At 34.1% G+C, this 17,793-nt stretch overlaps 2 pseudogenes; both read left to right on the top strand.

Moving 5' to 3' along the window:
• LOC118056998 (disease resistance protein At4g27190-like) overlaps positions 1–17,793 on the top strand; it is a 71,168-nt pseudogene that overhangs the window by 38,694 nt on the left and 14,681 nt on the right.
• On the top strand, positions 7,650–10,874 carry LOC140954542 (probable disease resistance protein At4g27220; annotated as a pseudogene).

The following is a 17,793-nucleotide window of genomic DNA, read 5'->3' as shown; positions in this document are numbered from 1 at the left end:
CACCATTATAGATATTCACATAAAATGGCCCACTCAGTCACAGCTTTGTAAAAGCCTAACAAGTAGCTAGCAACTTAATGGCTTAATTGACAAATGCTTTCAGTCGAGTAAATAAGTTCGGTGTTTCAGTAAAGTTAGAATTCAATTACTTAATTTTAGAAAAAGAAAAAACAACGAGTTTTTTCTTTATATTTTACTCTATACTAAAAAAAATCAATTTTTCACCATGAATTCGCATAATAAAAAGACAGATTTTATTCTTTGATGAATAAAATAGCATGCTTAAGATCTTAGGGGTATAATGATTTTTTTTATAGAACACATTGGTCATTACTAAAAGGGAGGTGAGGTGATATTTTTATATTTTCTTTGTACAATGTAATTATTAATTACCTTTGGAAGAAAAAAAAAATCTACTTGGGTCTAGAGGCTTTTAGTTTTTGACTTGATTTTTTAGCAAATTACTTAATTGTCCATGGAAATTTTAAACAATTGTCTTTGACTCTGAGGCTTTTTGTCATTTATATATGGTCACTTAATTTTAAAAAATCTACTTGGGTGTCATTGAAGTCAATAAAATAAAGACCCTGAGTACTATTAGTTTGACATATCTCTTACCGAGGATAAAGTCGTTAGGATACTGCTACTTTTCTTCGTCTGCCCTCATGCTTCGTTCATCTCTTCTCTGCTTCTGGTTTTTTTTTTTTTAGAGATGAAGGAACGAAGGTGATGATGATGCCGGTTCTCTCTGGTGGTTCTTCCTTTTCTTCTTGTGTTTTTCTTTGTTTTCTTGCTCTGTTTTTCTTCCTCTGTGTTGGGTTCTTTTCTGCTGTTTCTTTCTCTGTGTTTGTTCTTCTCGTCCACCGGTTCTGCCCTCTCTGTTTTCTTCTTTCGTGTTCTCCCCCTCAGTCCCCCCCTTGTTCATCTGCTGTGCTCGATATTTATAGGCAAGAGAACGCCCTTGCACCTCCTAGAGTGATCGTGCAGCCGCTGGGATAGTATCTATTAATGGCACATCGTGGGCGAAAGACGTTACCACGTTCTCTGTTGTTTTTGTTGAATCGGGATGGAGGAGATGAACAGAAAAATGTTAATGGCCATTTGCATTTTGGTCCTTGAAGTTTTGTAATCAAGCCCCTTGGTAAATTGTAAATTGTAAATGGAACCTTGTATTATTAATTATAATAATTAATAATTAAAATAAAACGGTCTAAAATTAGGTTATGACACCTACTAATAATTAAAATATAAAAAAAAAAACAGAAAAATCTTTATTTAATCACAGCAACACGGGATAATACCTGGCTAGTTATCACTTAATAAAAGACTACAAGTCTACAAGAGATGACAATAAGAGCAAGGCTGCTATAACTGAAGGATTTACAAAGGAATTAGAAATAAAATTCAAGTCCACATTGGCATGGGCTTAATCTACGAAAATATAGAAAATCTACACTTGTTGACCTGCTTGCCCATCCCTTTTTTCTACTTCTTCCTGACCTCCTATTTGACTCTCATTCTCACTCATACAGTACTTCTTGAAGAAATAACCAAAACACCTCATCACAAAAGGCACTGAAGCTGCAATCGAAAGATAGCGAAAACGCACAGATTCATTAGGAGTAACAGCAAAAACCGCAGATGCATAGGTTATCATCATTGAAGCTGTAGCAGCCCATATTTCAAGATGGAAAGGGAACCTGTAAGTGAGAGATGTAAATGACAAGTATACAAGTGGAGAGAGCCAAAGTGTTTGATACCAAGAAAACATAGAAAGCACGCTTTTGAGATGCATAAATTGCTCTTCCTACACGATCTAGCTCCTTCTTGCCAGACCCCTCCAGGAGGGTTCACCCCAGCCTGGAAAGTCACTGCTGCAATCAAGGCCACAACTACTAGCAAAACATTTCTAGCATCGCTTGGTGAGTCTCTCACTTCATCATACTGAAATTTCTTGAACCAGCTAGCACTTCTTTTAGTATTGTTTTTTTTAGGCTGAGACCTTTTAACTTGGGCAAAGATATGTGGAAGATACCAGCACTCTGGCTCTCAAGAAGTTACTTATAAAGAGCCTCCGTTCTATTTGAGTCCACTTATTTTAGTAGATTTTTATTTTTTATATATTAGCATACCAATTTTTTTATTATTATATCAATTAAATATCTTTTTTCCTGTTTACTTTGATGTTGTGACTTTGATACAATGGAATTGAGTTTGAGTTTTCCTTCAGAATAAATAATTGTTTTGATAAATAAATAATTATCTCTCCATCACTAAGATGGCTCAATATAGAGACAAATTTGGTCCATCTTTAGGTTTTAATTCCATGGCTTTGGTTTGATTTATTTTTTTGTCATTCTTTGAATATCTTTGTTTCTTGATAGATTTTTTCGTTGATACTGTGTTCCAAATAAAAATTGGATAAATTTTTATTTTTTATTTAAAATTAATTTTTTATATTTTTAATGTATATAAAAAAATATTTTTTAAAAATAAAAAATATATTATTTTAATATATTTTTACATAAAAAATATTTTAAAAAATAATTTTTGTTTTTGTATTTGTTTTTCTGGTTATATTTAATTTTTCATCAATATTCCTAATGTAAATTGCTTTGTATTTTGAATCTTGAAGGCTAAGAGATGGGAGACAGAATAGAAAAAAAGAGACAAGACAGTTCAAAAGAAGAAAAAAGAAAGAACAATAGTGGATAATATTTTTGTATTTTTTGATGTGTTATGTCAAAATATTTTTTTTAAATTAAAAAAAAAATTCATTTTAATATATTAATTTTAAAATAAAAACATTTTAAAAAATAATCATTATCCACCTTTAAATATCATTAAGATGAGGCAACCCTTCATTGACTCAGCTAGCCTACTGTTCTGTGGGTATATTTTATTGCTGCATCATTTTCACTATAATTTTCATTATAGTGAAAATTCAGAATTATTTTAATGGATTCAAATTCAACAGGGTGATTTTTTACAGTGGATTCAAATTCAACAACAAGGGCTATTTCCTGCAGCAAGGAGAGTTTCTGAATTTTCATTATTCATACATTGCAAAAAATAGTAAAGTTTTCCTGTACCAACCCTAGAGCAGTTAGGCTTTTGGGAGCTTTTTTAAGCCAATTAAATTTTGGTCTAAAGCAAATAGAATAGAAGTGATAATCTCTTCTTTTGTTCTACTGAAATTCCTGATGTTTAGGCTGGGAATAAATTTAGCTCCTCTTGTTTACCTAGAAAATTGAGGGAAAGTAGCTGAAATAATTTAAAACCATTTAAGATTTTTGTCAGTTTAGTTTATTCGTTCACTTTTCCGTAGTTTCTCATATACCAAACACTTCGTTATGTGTAGAATAAATAATTAACCACCAATTAAAGCAGAAGGAACAATATTTGTGTTTGAATCCTGAGAAAATTGAGTTGGAAAATAAAGGGAAATTTTTGCATTTTATGAAGTTTATTTTTCTTAATAAATGAGGATCAACCGGTCCGGGCCAAAGTATTTTCTTTATTTTTTTATTTTTAAATTAAATTAAATTGATTGATTTCATCCTCCAACATTTAATTTTTAGATGTTGAGCTTCTTGGTTGAGCTCGAGGAAAATATTTAATGGATTCTGAGTTTACAAGTTTAACATGAGATTACAAGTTTCACTTAAACTTCTTTTTTTTTTGTTTTATTTTTTTAATTTCTTTTTTTTTAATAATATTTCAACCTCTAACATTCTTTTTTACTCTCTTTTAATGGGATTCATCTTTTTTTAAAAAAAAAAATAACAAGGGTTGCCTCAATTTTTTTTTAATTAAGTTTTTGTGAAAATTGTTATTCTTTGTTTTTTTTTTTTACTTTTTTTCTATAGAGTTATCCTAATATTATGTCTTATGTTATGTATTCAACATGTTTACTAAGTTTGATTCATGTTTTTATTTTTATTTTTTTATTTTTTAATCTTGAGTCAATGAATTGTAAATTTAAAAAATTTGCATCATCAATAGTGTTTTTTTTCTTCTAAATTTATATTTATTTTTTTAATTTCATACTTTAATATTTTATTTATTTGAAACTAGGCTTAATAATAAAAAAAAACATTGGAGCGGATGATATATCATCTGCCCCAATTACATTTTAAGAAAATAGGCCCTTATACGAGCCCTTGTAAATGAGTGAGGCATCGGCTTAAAAAAAACTAAACAATCATTTTTTTTTATATGTTTTTTAAATAATTTTTTAATTTATATTTAAGTTAATACTCATTCTCTCTTATTTTTTTATATTTAGCATTTTTTAAATAGTTGTTGTTTCTTTAAGTATTTTTTATGTTTTTAATTTTTAAAAAGATTTGTCTAACTCATCTATAATTTTTTTTTATGTTTTTATATAATTGAACTTTATTTTTAAAAATAAAATATATTTATTTTGGATAGTATTTGTAATAAGTGCAACTTTGCTGGATATTATTTTTCCTTAATTTTATACAATCAATTTTATATGTGTCAATTTCTAGTATCTATTATCATATGTGTCAATTTCTAGATTCGTTTGCATATAAAAAAATTTTATACAATCATTGTGCTCTGGAGAATCCATTCCGAGAGGGCCCCGTCATATTTTTTTTTATTGAGCAGGATGTCCGCACTCAAATAGATTGGCTAATTAGACTCATCTATCATCTATCATCTATCATCGTAAACACGTTACCGAAATTTGGGGGACCCAGTACGTCACAATCAAAACCTTGGTCTCCTTTTAAACCAATTATAAAAACAAAAAAAAATATTTTTATTGTTATCATCTTCCAATGATAGAAGTATCTAAAACTCTATACGGTAATATAGAAAATTGAAGGCTTTATGGCATCTTAACATGCCTTAAATTGGTTTTGTACATGCAGCAGTAATGTTTTCGCTTACCCATGCAGCCATTGGCCTGCATGCACCCAATAAAATAAAATAAAATAAAATAATTGAAATGAGAATCTCTCTTTAGCCTGCAAATGTTGATGTCGTTAGCTTACTTCATAAGTAAACCAAATTTGAAGCAAGGAATGCCTTCTTTTTTTTCTTTATGGGCAAATCATATTCCTTGAGTGGGATATAGGGACAATCATATAGCTCGAGTTTCATCCTTGGAAGTGCCAGAGAGTGTTCTTCATTTAATTAATTGTTGTCTTCTTTTCAGCTCCTTTCGTTCTTTTCCCCTGATCATCATTTTCAAAAAAAAAAAAAAAAAACCTTGAGAGATCATAATTATAGCAACACTACATACATTATATTTCCGTGATCGTGAATCTTCCGTTCGTTCCTGCCTCTACTACAAGGTGTGTATTTCTACTCATTCTTGTGTTATTTGTTATTGTCTTTATATTATATTATATTATTATTTGTTCATACATGTTTGCAATTATGATCCAGGAAGAAAGAAAGTGAAGTATTAAGGATTATATTTGTGGTTGCAATCGATTGATAGAGAGGTTGTGGGTGTCTAAGTGATCGTGAATCTTCCGTTCGTTCCTGTCTCTACTACAAGGTGTGTATTTCTACTAATTCTTGTGTTATTTATTTTTGTTTTTATATTATATTATTATGTGTTCATGAAGAAAGAAAGTGAAATATTTGTTCAATTTAATCTCTATTTTCTCCTACCAGACTCACTCAATTTCTGTATGCAAGTTTATATCGAAGTCTATCTTGTTGTGGGGTTAAATAATTGTAAATACAGATCAAATACCCATTATTAAAAAGATTACGGTTTTTTAATTTATTAGTCAATTAGAAAAATAATTAGTTTTAAAATATTCTTAATAATACATATATAAAATTAAATTAAGACTTTAATCTTGATAGCTAACATTTTGAACTTTTACCTTAAATTTGATATGGATGTAAAATCTACAAATTCACAAGACTAAAATTTAAAGTAGGGTAGTGGGCTAAATAATATTACTCTTGTAAAAGTTGGATCTCCTTCAATTTTCAACCTCATCTTTCTATTATAGTGAAAATAAAAATGAAGAACATTCTAATTAACTATAATGTTTGGATTTAATATATAGTGCATGACTCGCTTTCACAACCATAATTTGATCTTGACACCGTCATTCCTTTTTTTTTTTTTTTGTATTATTATTATTAGTATATTACTTATGGTTTTTTTTTTAGTCTAAGTATTCACTTTGCTTTATTTTTAGACTTTTTGATTGATTTTTCATGAAATCATTCATGCTTATTGATGTGATCTTCGTATGAAACATGTTTAAAGCTTATTCTCAACCAATCATATTATTAGTCTTTTTTTTATTATCATCAAAACATATAAAAATATGAATGTGTAACTCTAAAGGTCAATAACATCACCACCATTTAGAGTAAAAATACATCTAAACTAGGATTTGCTATCATCAATATCTAATTGAAATCTAGCATTTGAATATCTATAAACTACCAGTTCATCTCCTTGATAGACCATATAGAAATTCTTAGTTCTTTTTAACTACTTAATAATATTCTTAACTATTTTAGTGATCCTCACTTGAATCAGATTAATATTTACTCGTTATGATCAAAATATAAGATAAATTTGATCTTGTACATAACATTTCATATATGATGGATCTTATAGTCGAAGCATAGAGAATCCTTTCAATACTCTCTCTTAATTTATGTTTTAAAGTATATATCTTTGGAGAGACCAATCCTATGTGAAATAGATAAGTATCCTCATTTAAATTCTTTCATGCTAAATGTTGAAATGTTTTAGGGTATATATCTTTGGAGAGACCAATCCTATGGTAAGTATCCTCATTTAAATTCTTTCATGCTAAATCATTTCAACATTTTGTGTGTATGTGTGTGTGTGTGAATTGGGATAACCAAATAACCTTTTAGATATATCTCTATAAATCTTTATTCCTAATATATAGATTATTTAACTCATGTTCTTTATAAAAAAATTCTTGGTGAACCAAATCTTTACTAGTTGAAGTAAAGATATGTCATTTCTTATTAAAAATATGTCATCTATATATAACACTCAAAAAATGACTCAACTTCAACTAAAATTTTTATAAACATAAGGGACATCAATATTTTTAATAAAACCATTTTTTTTAATTATCTCATCAAAATAGATATTTTCAACTCTTTAAATCTTGTTTAAGTCTATAAATGAACTTTTACAGCTTGCATACTTTTTTTGTAATATGCATATCTTTATGAATATCCCTATAGAGGAATTCAATTTTTGACATCCATTTGCTAGAATTCATAATATTAGCGTGTAACTATAACTTTTGATGTATAGAGTTTTTATTTATTGACAATACTGATGACAATTTATTAACAACATTGTGACAATTTAAAATTAATAACAAATTAATTTAAAGATATTACGGATGAGGGGACAAGGAATTAATTGCTCATTGGTATACTTATTCCTTGCCTTGTTGCTTTTGAAGCTGGATTCCATACAGAGCTGAAGGCCTTCTCCTTTTGACCCTCCCGCTATTTTATTGCCTTTCGCACATATTTTCCCAAATTAAGGTAATAAAATTCCTATTCTCATTTTCTCAATGCCTATTTTACTTGTAATGTCTCACTCTCATAGTCGGTATCCTTATTTCTCTGATTTTCAGACTGGTGGAAAATGGCTATTGAAAGTGTTGGTGAATCCATTGTATCTAAGATAGCAGAACTCTTGGTGGAACCAGCAATAAGGCAGTTCCGTTACATGTTCTGTTTCAACAATTTTGTTCAAGAATTCAATGAACAAAAGAAGAACCTGGCTTTGACACTAGATCGTTTGCAAAAGGCTGTTGAAGTTGCTGAAAGGAACGCTGAAGAAATTGAGAAAGATGTCAACAAATGGCTGGAGGATGCAAACAACGAAATTAAAGGTGTGAATCCTTTGGAAAATGAAACGGGAAAAAATGGCAAATGCTTTACTTGGTGTCCAAATTGGATACGACAATTCAAGTTAAGCAAGGCACTGGCGAAGAAGACGGAGACTTTGAGAAACCTTGAAGAAAACAGCAAAAAGTTTCCAACAGTGTCCCACAAAGCACCTCTTCAAGACATAGAATTTCTTCCATCAAAGGGATTCACACCCTCAGAATCATCAAAAGAAGCTTTTGAACAAATTATGAAAGCTCTCAAAGATGACAGTGTTAATATGATCGGACTGTACGGCATGGGAGGGGTTGGTAAAACCACCCTGGTGAAAGAAGTAGGCAGGAGAGCAAAAGAGTTGCGTCTTTTTGATGAAGTTTTGATAGCCACGGTGTCCCAGAATCCAAATGTCACAGACATTCAGGATCAAATGGCAGATAGTTTAGGTCTGCGTTTTGACGAGAAAAGTAAAAAAGGGAGAGCAGATCGATTATGGCAGAGACTGCAGGGAAAGAAGATTCTTATAATTGTAGATGATGTCTGGAGAGTTATTAACCTGGAAGAGATAGGGATCCCATTTGGTGATGCTCACAGGGGTTGTAAAATTCTTCTAACAACACGTCTTAAGGATATATGTTCTTATATGGAGTGCCAGCAAAAAGTATTGTTAAGTCTCTTATCTGAAAATGAAGCATGGGCTTTATTCAAAATCAATGCAGGTTTACATGATGAGGACTCTACCTTGAACACAGTGGCAAAGAAGGTTGCGAGAGAATGTAAAGGATTGCCTATAGCACTTGTGACAGTGGGAAGGGCTTTAAGAGATAAATCTGCTGTTGAGTGGGAAGTAGCGTCTAAAGAGCTCAAAAACTCTCAATTTCAGCACATGGAACAAATTGATGAACAAAAAAATGCATATGCATGTCTTAAGTTGAGTTATGATTATTTGAAGCACGAGAAAACCAAGTTATGTTTCTTGCTATGCTGTTTATTTCCAGAAGATTACAACATTCCAATTGAGGACTTGACGAGATATGCAGTTGGCTACGGGTTACATCAAGACGCGGAGTCCATTGAAGATGCAAGGGAACGAGTTTATGTGGAGATAAAAACCCTCAAAGCTTGTTGTATGCTGTTAGGAACTAGAAGAGAAGAATATGTGAAAATGCATGACTTGGTTCGTGATGTTGCTATTCAGATAGCATCATCAGAAAAATACGGATTCGTGGTAAAGGCTGGCTTTGGGTTGAAGGAGTGGCCAATGAGCAATAAAAGCTTTGAAGGTTGTACAGTAGTGTCGTTAATGGGCAATAAACTAGCAGAACTTCCTGAACAATTGGTGTGTCCACAGCTCAAAGTTCTTTTATTAGAACTGGATGATGATTTGAATGTTCCAGAGAGGTTTTTTGAAGGGATGAAAGCAATAGAAGTTTTGTCTCTACATGGAGGGTGTTTGTCATTGCAATCACTTGAACTCTCAACGAACCTTCAGACTTTGCTGTTGAGAAGGTGTGAATGCAAGGACCTCAATTGGTTGAGAAAGCTGCAAAGACTTAAGATTCTTGTTTTCATGTGGTGCGACTCCATTGAAGAATTACCTGATGAAATTGGGGAGCTCAAGGAGTTAAGGTTGTTGGATGTTACAGGTTGTGAATTGCTAAGAAGGATTCCTGTGAATTTGATTGCAAGGTTGAAGAAGTTAGAAGAACTGTTGATCGGGGATGAGAGCTTCAAGGGATGGGATGTTGTTGGTTGTGACAGCACAGAAGGAATGAATGCAAGCCTAACAGAACTAAGTTCGCTGTCTCATTTAGCTGTATTATCATTGAAGATACCGAAGGTTGAATGCATTCCCAGAGATTTTGTTTTTCCCAGGTTGCTCAAATATGATATAGTGTTAGGGGATTGGTATTCAGAACTCGATAAAGAATACCCAACCTCGACAAGATTATATTTGGGTGATATAAGCGCCACATCCTTAAATGCAAAGACATTTGAGCAGTTGTTTCCTACCGTGTCTCATATTTGTTTTTGGAGAGTGAAGGGTTTAAGAAATATAGTATTGTCCTCTGATCAGATGACCTCCCACGGCCATGGGTCGCAAAAGGACTTCTTACAAAGATTAGAATATGTCAAAGTGAAAGAATGTGGGGATATTCGCACTCTGTTTCCAGCAAAATGGCGGCAAGCTTTGAAAAATCTAAGGAGAGTGAAAACTTATGACTGCAAATCATTGGAAGAGGTATTTGAATTTGATGAGGCTGAAGAAGGAATTAACGAGGAGAAGGAGCTGCCGCTACTGTCATCTTTAACAACGTTACAGTTGAAAGATTTACCTGAGCTCAAATGTATATGGAAGGGGCCCACTAGACATGTCAGCCTCCAAAGTCTTATTTATCTGGAGTTGTTGTCTCTTAACAAACTGACATTTATCTTCACACCGTCCCTCGCTCAAAGTCTTATTCATCTGGAAACACTACAGATAAAACAATGTGATGAATTGAAGCGTCTTATCAGAGAACAAGATGGTGGTGACAGGGAAATAATTCCAGAGTCTCTTCGCTTCCCAGAATTACAAAACTCTCTCTATAGGTGAATGTGATAAACTGGAACATGTCTTCTCTGTCTCCGTGTCTCCAAGTCTTCTGAAACCTGGAACATATTATGATTTCTTTTGCTTATAATATAAAGCAAATATTTTATAGTGGAGAAGGAGATGCACTCACTAGAGATGGAATCATCAACTTCCCTCAGCTAAACAAAATTGTCTCTTTCAAGTTGCAGCTTTTTTTGGTCCAAAGAGTTTTTACTGCCCATTTGCCTTCTTTGCAAGTGTTAACAATTTCAAGGCTACGAAGAATCGGATAATTCGTTGGCACAACTACAAGTACGTCCTTTATTTTTTCTCCCCTGATTTTTTCCTTTTAAATTTAAATTGTCAAATTCAATACATCGTGATAATTTCTTATTTCTTCCTTTAGATTTCTAAGACTAGAGTAATGTATACATGCTAGCAAAATCCTTTAGCCATCCACTGAATTTAAAAGGATTGAAATTGAGGCTCTTTCGCCTATTAATGGAAAGTATTTGGACAGGACGATAAAGCTTCATCTGAGAATATTGAGTTTTTTGTTTCACTGCTGCAACTTATGACAGATGGTTCAAAAAAATTAATAAAAAATGGTTTTTTTATCCAATTTTTCTAAACAATTAGAGTCAAGAAGTAAAAATTAAAACTTTCTCATTAAAAGAACTTCAAAAGCAACCAAATTTGTAATGAGTTTGAAAAATATATATTTTTATATTTTTTTCATGTTTTTTCTTTACATTTTTTTTACCTTTTCATATGAAAAAAATAATAATTATAAATGATCAACAATAAAGCATTTTTATTTTATATACACATACAAGAAGTTTTACTAATATGTAAGATAAAAATTATTTTCTCATATATTTTTTATTTTTGGTCAATGTCATAATTTTTTCTTATTATAAATCAATTATAAAAAAACTATTTTTGAGTTAATAAGTATAATTTTTTCTTGATTGCTTTTAATTTAAATAATATAAAATAATAGTCCCAAAGTGCATAAACATTAACAGTAATTATATCTAACAAATTGTACCCTTAATTTCTTTTGATGCAGGGGTTAACACGTTTGGAAAAGTTATATTTGTACTTTGTGTATGAACCTAACATGAGCTGTATATGGAAAGTTCTCCTGCTGAGCAATTTGACTATTTTGGTGGTGAGGAACTGTAAGAGATTGAGATATGTATTTACAGACATCATGATTGCTAGTTTAGTTCAACTGAAAGTTCTAAAGATATCAACTTGTAAGGATTTGGAGCAAATAATTGCTAAAAATAATGATGATGAAAAGAATCAAATATTGTCAGGAAGTGATCTCCAATCTTTATGCTTCCCCAATTTGTGTCGACTTGAAATCAGAAGATGCAACAAGTTGAAGAGTCTCTTTCTAGTAGCCATGACTTCAGGTCTCCCAAAGCTCCAAATACTTAAAGTAAGTGAATCCTCTCAACTAGTGGGAGTATTTGGGCCGGATGATCATGCTTCACCTGTTAATGTCGAGAAGAAGATGGTGCTCCCTTATCTGCAAAAGTTGTCTCTAAAAGAATTACCAAGCATTGTCTGCTTCAGTCTTGGGTGTCATGATGTCTTATTCCCTCGTTTGGAGAAGTTGGAGGTGTATGAATGTCCAAAGCTGACCACAAAATTTGCTATTAGAACAAATGGTTCAATGAGTGCTCAATCAGAGGTGCTGCTTATTTGACTTGGTTTCTTGCCTCTCTTTTAGTGTTTTTTTCTTGTTTCTCTCAATAATAAGACTTACAAGTTAGAATGTGTATGCCATGCTTGAATCGGTTTTGCAGGTATCTCAAGTAGCTGAGGATTCAAGAACTGGTTTCTTCGTCCCAACCACCACTTGTAGAATGTGGACCCGAAATAATGGGTGGGGAGAAAAGGAAGATGAAGATGAAGAGGCAGAGGAATGGGAGGATGAAGATGAAGATGAAGATGAAGAGGCAGAGGAATGGGAGGTGGAAGAGGAAGATGAAGATGAAGAGGCAGAGGAATGGGAGGTGGAAGAGGAAGAGGAAGAAGACGAGGATGGAGGTGGTCATGATGATTAAGTCAGATGATAAGTCTGCCATTGGAATTTGAAAAACAAGCTAATAATTAATTCTTAAAGGTAATATGGCTGCAATTATTAATCTTCTCTCCTTTTTCTTCAACTTTAAATGGTTGAATTAAATCATCATATGCAATATGCCTTGATGGTTGTTGTTCTTCACGTTTGCACCAGTTTGGTTGGTTACCTATTACATGATCACCTCGACATTTGGTGATTTCACGGAGATTCATGTCTTTGACCTGTGGTGCTGCGAATGTTTTTTAATTTGAGGAAGTAATTTCCACTGTTTTATTGGCAATGGCATACAATATGGCTTTGTATTGTAATTTAATAGAACTCCCAAAAGAACAATATTGACTTATCTATGTGTTTGCTGTGTGAACCTTCAAGAAATAATGGCTTTGTGTGTGCTTATTGTTTAATGTGTGGCTTTACGACTTGTGTACTTGCCTCGTCACCATGTTTTCTCTGTGATTTTGATGTTCTGTTTCTATTACGATTCTTTATGTGGTTTTGAAATAGGCCTAGTAATGATGCTTAAGATCTGGAATAAATGTTGTTGTAAAACACTATATATGTTTTTACAAACACATGCACTTATAATAACCATTCTTTTTTTTTAAAAAAAAATTATTATTATTAAAGTAAATGTCTGGGTCAGCTTGCAAGCACCTTGACTAATCTCATAGGCTTTGAAGTTAATAACCATGTAAGCCTCCAATAACCCTGAGATTTGTGAGACTCGAACCAGTGACTTTTTAAAGAGCAAAACCTAGAATCTGACAAGTTTAAAATACATCTTTTAGGATTATAATTCTACTTGTACGAGTGTGTGCATATATTTAGATCACTTTGTTTTTAAAAAAGTTTAATTTTTTGAGAAAAACTAAAAATAACTTCTTTTTTAGAAGTTCGTGTTTTTATGCATAGCAAGTCCCTTGGTTAATTAGTGTGTATGTGTTACTGTACAATAATATGGTTTTTAAATGGATATATAAATACATTTGAATGAATATATAAAAAAAATCAACTTACAAATTTATTGACAGGATAGAAAATTTCATGATGTAAATTGAGTAAAGGATAAATCCTCTAGCCTTGAAAAAATTATTGTCTGCCTTCAAGTGCTTGCAATTGATTGTAATAGTTTTTCTTAGGTCTTTTCAATCTTTTATTTTTTACAACGCAAACAAGAATATACAGCAAACTAAATTTATAAACGTAATTATCTCAAAACAATGGCGAGAAGGATAAAAGATTAATTGAAGAAAAAATAAAATAATAGAGTTTTAAAAAGCCAAAGAGTTCATTTTTTATACTTAATATAGTATTATTTTATTTAAAAAATAAATCATTATTTATTTAATAGACACAATTCTATTGTTGAAAAAAAGCTAAATCCAACATCATCACTCAAGAGGCCAAAAATTAAACCAAAATAGGAACCCAATGCAAGAGGCCTATAACAGGATGATGTCTCCATTTAAGCAACTTCTACACCGAAAATGAATGGAAAAAAAAAAAAAAAAAAAAAAACCCTTGTGAATCATCATATGAATTGGCTCCAGTAGCTTCTTCAAAGTATCAAACTCGCTTGTGAAGGGATTAAATTGAACAGAGCTCCTTAATTCTAGATCAGGAAATTCATTTGTAAGTGCCTTTTATCAAGGATCATCCCACCGATCCTACATCAGATCACTCCAAAGACTTTGCCTCAATTCAAATCCCAAAAAACTAGCCAAAAATCAAGGCTCCCAACGGTTACAATCTTCACTGCAGCAATTACGGTTACAATCTTCACCACAGCTAGCCTTCCTAAAATCAATGTCCGATTCTATGTATATATATACAGCTCTCAATTACTTGTAAAGTGTGTGGAAAATAATATATCCATCTTCATAAACATAGTGTTTTTATTCAATATTTATCATGGTATCAGGAGCGTCACCCTCTAACGAGAACCCGATCCTTAATACCCACCACCCCATTTCCACACCAACATCTCCAACTGAGACTCCCTTGATCGCTTTCAATATCTCTGCCCAGATTAATGAAAACCTCACTCTATCCACCTTTCCCCAATGACGTGCACAGTTTGAGGCTCTTCTTATTGGCTATGATCTCCTTGATTACGTTACTGGTGATCATCCATGTCCCTCGGCCAACAACACCTCTACATTCTCCTCTCACAAATCTCATTGGGTCCGGCAAGATAAACTTATCCTTAGCGCCATTTTAGCCTCCACCACCACCACAATAACTCCCTTCATCTCGACTGCCAAAACATCCCAGGAAGCATGGCACAAACTGCATACTATGTATGCCAGCAAGTCGCGCACAAGGGCTCTTCAACTCAAAGAGGAGCTTACCCTGATTAAACGGGAAAATAAAACAGTTCAGGAGTATCTTCATGTTGTTAAGCTTCTTGCAGATGAGATTGCTCTCATTGATCATCCCATTTCTGCTGATGATCTCACTCTCTACATTCTCAATGGCTTGGGATCTGATTTCCATGAGATTGTTGCCCCGATCCGTGCTCGTGAGAAATCTCTCACTTTTGAGGAGCTTCACGATCTGCTTGTCAGTCATGAGGCGTATCTCCGCCGTCTTGAAACTGCCACTCAACACCTGGTGGCCACGACTAATTTCTCTAGTCATTCTGGTGGGCATCGGCAGAATATGACTCCTTCACATAATTCCCAGGGCTCACGGGGATTTAACAGGTTTAATGGCAATCGGCTTCCAAATGCTTCACAAAACAGAAAACCACCCCCTAATGGCTGGAAGTCTATGGGTCCACGTCGGTATCAGCCAAAATGCCAGCTGTGTGACCAACTTGGTCATGTTGCCAAACAATGTCCAAAAATTCATTTTTCAGAGCCCACTGCCAATTTTGTATCCTCCTCTCACCAACAGGACACAAAATGGTTAATCGATTCCGCTGCTTCTCACAACATTACAGGTGATTTGAAAAACTTATCAGTCCACTCGAAGTATGATGGCACTGATGAAGTTATTATTGGTGATGGTTCAGGTTTGCGTGTCTCACATATTGGCTCTTTAGTTTTCCATTCCCCCACTCGTGCCTTTCATTTAAAAGACACGCTTTGTGTCCCAAGTATTCAGAAAAAATTAATTTTTGTCCATCATTTCACTACCCAAAATAATGTGTTTGTTGAATTTCACCCCCTTTACTTTCTTGTCAAGGATCAGATCACGGGGGCGATACTTCTCAAAGGTGCATGTGAAAACGTTGTGTATCCATTTCCGGACTCATTGGTGGACTCTTCATCCAAATTTTTGGCAAATGTGCATGAGCGGACGACAATTGATGGGTGGCATAAGCGACTTGGACATCCCTCTTCTAAAATTGTAACGGCTCTTGTTCGTTCTTTTTCTCTTCCAATAAAAAAAGACACTCACGAGGCAACACTTTGTAGTTCATGTTCTATCAATAAAGCCCATCAACAACCATTCCATTCCACAAGTCTTCAAAGTCATGCCCCTTTTGATCTTATTTACACCGATGTTTGGGGCCCTTCTCATGTTACTGGTCTTGATGGGTCCCGCTACTACTTACTTCTAGTTGATCATTTTACCAAATATATGTGGTTTTACCCCATGGTTGCCAAGTCCAACGTTAGTAGTATCTTTCCTCAATTTAAACATCTGGTTGAAACAAAATTCCAAGGTAAAATAAAGTTTGTTTACTCGGACAATGGTGGTGAGTTTGTGGCCCTTAAAAATTATTTTTCTGTCCATGGAATAAGTCATTACACCACCGCTCCTCACACCCCCCAACAAAACAGGGTTGCCGAGAGACGTCATCGTCACCTAGTTGAAACTGGTCTCACACTACTCAAAGATGTTGACTTGCCACTTTCATATTGGCCTTACGCATTCCAAACCTCTGTATATCTCATCAATCATCAACCAACCACTCTTTTACATAATAAATCACCCTTTGAAAGTTTGTTTAACCAATCACCCAATTATCTCAAATTAAAAAAATTTGGTTGCATGTGTTTTCCTCTCACCCGACCATACAACACTCATAAGCTCCAACCCAAAGCATGTCCTTGTGTTTTCTTAGGCTACTCCCAAACCCAGAATGCTTACCGGTGCATGGACTTACAAACTAAGAGGATTTATGTTTCACGGCATGTTCTGTTTCATGAAAACCAAACAGCCATCTCTTCCTTTCCTACAGCCACACCTGGTCCTTCAACGACTTTGTTGCCCATCGCATCGCCTCTCATGCCGCCGCCACCACCAGTGAGAATGGATGGTGCCCCTGCTTCATCATCACCTTCAGGTATTTCCCCTAATTTCCCATCCTCTAGTTTACCTAATTTTCATATCTCCTCTGTTGCGCCTTGTTCCCCTGTCCCGTCCCCTGTTCTCTCACAACCTCAACCCTCACACGGTCCATCCCCTTCTCCCCCTGCCCCCATAGCTCATCCATCCACCGAACACACCTCTCATACTCACTCAATGATCACACAATCAATGAACAACATTTATAAGCCCAAGCAATTCCATTCCGTTTCCAAGCATCCCATTCCCTCTGCCATTGAACCTACTTGTGTGAGTCAAGCAATCCGTGACCCGAAATGGCGCAGTGCCATGTCTGATGAGCTAACAGCTCTCATGCGCCACCACACGTGGGATTTAGTTCTCCCACCCCCTCACTGCAACCCCGTGGGTTGTAAATGGGTTTTTAGGGTCAAACGAAATTCTGATGGGTCAGTTGATCGATTCAAAGCACGTCTCATTGCTAAGGGCCTTCATCAACGCCCTGGGTTAGATTACAAGGAGACCTTCAGTCCGGTTGTAAAACCGGCCACCATCCGTACTGTTCTTACAATTTCTGTAATGCAAGGGTGGTCCTTGCGTCAATTGGATGTAAACAATGCATTTTTACATGGGAAATTGAGTGAAGTTGTGTTTATGGTTCAACCTCCTGGGTTTAAAGATTTGTCAAAACCAAATCATGTTTGCAGGTTACATAAGACCATCTATGGTCTGAAGCAGGCGCCACGTGAATGGTATTCTGCTCTTAAGACAAAAATTATTGCACTTGGGTTTACAAATTCAAAGGCTGACAGCTCTCTATTCATATACAATAATGCCTCTGTCTTGTGTTTTTTATTGGTATATGTCGATGATCTGATCATCACTGGCAGTGACGATTTGTTTGTGAATTCCATCATCGATCAGCTTGGAGTTGCCTTCTCTATCA

This window comes from Populus alba, chromosome 1 (assembly GCF_005239225.2).
Source record: "Populus alba chromosome 1, ASM523922v2, whole genome shotgun sequence".
In the NCBI taxonomy this organism is placed as follows: domain Eukaryota; kingdom Viridiplantae; phylum Streptophyta; class Magnoliopsida; order Malpighiales; family Salicaceae; genus Populus; species Populus alba.
The sequence above is the reverse complement of the archived record's forward strand: the minus strand, read 5'-3'. Positions and strand labels throughout refer to the sequence as shown.